The following is a 3344-nucleotide window of genomic DNA, read 5'->3' as shown; positions in this document are numbered from 1 at the left end:
CATATTTGTGTGAATGTCATGTTGTCATCGCATAAATAGAGATAGAGGTTTATGTGTAAACCCTGTAGACTTATCGCATATTTATCACATGCGTTCTAGCCTTAGAGGTCGTGGCATTCACGCCAAGTGGTGGTTTACTATTGTATGCATGTTGCATGATTGCAAATCATGAATGCATCCTAGGGAGTGTTAGCCGAAACCCTTCTCAACCCGTTCACTGCATATTCATCGTATTTCCCATTTACCAACTCTTTTCAAACTCTGTCGCATTTATTATTATTTTCGTCAACGCAACAACCACCCAACACTTGTTTATTTCACTGGTTACCGCAAGTTTTGATAAAAATCTCCAATGCAACTATTTTCACAAGTCCCTGTGTTCGACCCTGGACTTACCAGGAAACTCAGAGGAATTTACACTCAGATTCCACTAGGGAAACTTGAGTGCACGACGCTATCCATCAACACATATCATCCATATTTTCCACAGCTCATAAATCTAAGCATCTTTGCGTAACATCTTCGCAATCCAGCGCCTCGATCGTTTGCAAGAAAAACAGAGAGAGGGTCAAATGATTTTAAACAAAACAACAAGTTTTTTTTTTTTTTTTAGAAATAAGAGCAGTGTAGATAGATTGTCAGTAAAACAAAGTAATTGCGATAATAGATAATAACGAGTAAGATAAAAGTTCATGAAGTATTTGATGTGGGAAAAGGATATTTAAAAGGGCTGCATCCCTGATGAGGTTGAATCATATAATACTTAGGGACCACATATTCCAAGCTGGTTTGTTCACGTCCATGGTGGCTTTTCTCTTGTTTCTTTGTCCTCTGGGATCTTTACTGCCTTAATCCGGAGTTTCTCCCCATGAATGCTCATTACAATTTCCCATTGCGCACATCAATTTGAGCGTAACCGGTTGAAAGGAATGGTTGTCCCAATATGATGGGCGCATCTTCGTCCGCTTTATAATCCAAAATAAGGAAGTCTGTCGACAGGGTGAATTTATCGATTGAAATTGCGGCATTTTTCAACTCTCCTTCAGGGTGTATTCGAGATCTGTTCGTGAGTAGGAGAGTTTCCTTTGTGGGCGTAAGTGTGTCGGCATTCAATTGTTTGAAGATTGATAGTGGCATTATGTTTATACTTGCCTCAAGATCGCATAGTGCTTGGCCACTATAGGTCCCTTCGATAGAGCATGGGATCATGAAGATTTCTGGGTCGCCCATTTTATGTGGGATCATAGCATTTTGCACTATAGCCACTATTGCGATCTTTCCTTCCTCATTTTGTTCCTTTTTCAGTCTTTGCGGAGTTGCTGGTGGTTGGACTTCTTCTATCTCAAGATCTAGAGGCTTAAGGGTTGATGCAACTTCAGGGTCTATTTTCTCAGGCTTCTCCAAACTATAGGTCAACGGGGACTTGTCTGATTTGGGAGCTCGGAACTCAATCCACAAGATGGAATTCACTCCTTTTCCGAAGTAAGGATAAGTAGAGAGATTGCTCCCTTAAGGGCTAATTCCGGGGATTGAACATAGTGGCCACAACTTCTCTTTGGAAGAGAGGACTCAGTCATAGTAGGACTATGACTTATGTTCATTAGAGGGATCAGTGGTACTTAAGAAGACAGATGTAACTATAGGGGCATAACGATTATTGGCCCAACTATACTTACGAGTGATCTGTGAAGGGTTGTCGCACTGTTGATTGGTTAAGATGGACACATAATATATCTATGGTAAAGAAAGTTTAGATATCGATCTTTAGTGGAGTGCTTGGCAGTTAATGGATGGTGGATCCCGTGACTAAATATTTTAGTCAGTTATTCACGTACCGTTGGAGCTTCGAGCTACATGTCCATGAGGTCCCCTTGGTAGTTCAATGGATTCAGTTGAGGATCAGTTCTTGGTGTTGATTTGAAATGTTCAAATTGACAAGAGGTATTTTAATTATATATGGTATATTTGGGATGATGTATGAGATACATCTAGTGGAGGATTGATGTAAATGAGTTTTACATTAAGTACCATGGAATAGAAAAAGAACTATGGTTTATATGTTTCATGAGATGAAACATTAAAACTATAGGTTATAAATATAGTATGATAAGTTGGTTATCATTTATATTTATAATAATATTAATTATTGGATAATTAATTATTTTTCTTTAATAACCAAAGTAGTGGGTGGTTATTGGATTCATGGTAATCGTGAGTTTAAAAGGAAAGTGGTTTTCCTATTTTGAAAAGACATTTTATAAATGTTTTTGAGATTTCTCTTGGCAAAAAAGAAACTCACGGAGTCAAGTAAATACAGATTTACTAAACGACGGATGGGCGAGCTAAATGATCGTGCAGTATTTACTAAACGATCGCATAGTTTTGCTAGACGATCGCTTGCCTAAAGTAAACAATCGTGTAGTGTCTGTAGGCGACAGACCGAGCTAAACGATGAGCTAAATAATCGTATAGCTTTTGCTAGACGATCACTTAGCTTTATCTAAACGATTGGGCATCAACCTATGCGATAGGTTTCTGCCATCTCCCACTTGGCCAGTCATGTACTCGATCGGTGTTTCCTCCTTCGTCTGCCTCATACCAAGTCCGAACAAAGCCCATCCTCTGGATTCTCACACCGAGAATACCAAGGTAGCCTTGTTGGTGGTGTTAGACTCAACTCAACATCGTCGAGGTTTTCTGGAGGTCGTTCGTGGTGCTGTGGAGGATGTTTATGTTGCAGAGGAGTTCGTGACCAAGGTGATCGCTGAAGACGAGTGCAATGTTCGTGATCATTGTTTGTAATGATACACATTGTTTTTCTGGATAAAATAATTGTTATTTCATTCTGACATTTACTCAAATCCAATAAACAAAGCTCCATGGTTATCTTATGTAAACTTAAGCATGTATATGTGATATATAAGTGCATCATGCCTTAAGTGATAACCTAAATAGGTTTGTAGTATAAGGATTAAGATGGGATACTTGATCTTGATGACATTATGGATACGACCCGCTTTGTAGAGGTATACAAGTGTTGTATACTACTACAGATTGTAGATCCTAACCATTCATGTAGAGACGTGCGAGCGGGGCTGTCCTATACAAAGAATTTGTATAAGATTGGACCACGAGATGACTAGACGCTGTATATAACGCCGTTGTAACTAGAGACTTACATCTCACCTAAACGACCATAGGTGACACGACCTCAATCTTGAGTGTTTTGGGAACTCTTGCCTTTAAAGGCAATCCTTTGATTAGTATGGGTGATAGTGGCCAGATTGCCAACTCAACATGCCTAACTTTTTGAGGACTTGTCTGATCTGGGAGTTGGGAACTCA

This window comes from Benincasa hispida, chromosome 7, assembly GCF_009727055.1.
Source record: "Benincasa hispida cultivar B227 chromosome 7, ASM972705v1, whole genome shotgun sequence".
NCBI classification, from domain to species: Eukaryota; Viridiplantae; Streptophyta; class Magnoliopsida; order Cucurbitales; family Cucurbitaceae; genus Benincasa; species Benincasa hispida.
The sequence above is the reverse complement of the archived record's forward strand: the minus strand, read 5'-3'. Positions refer to the sequence as shown.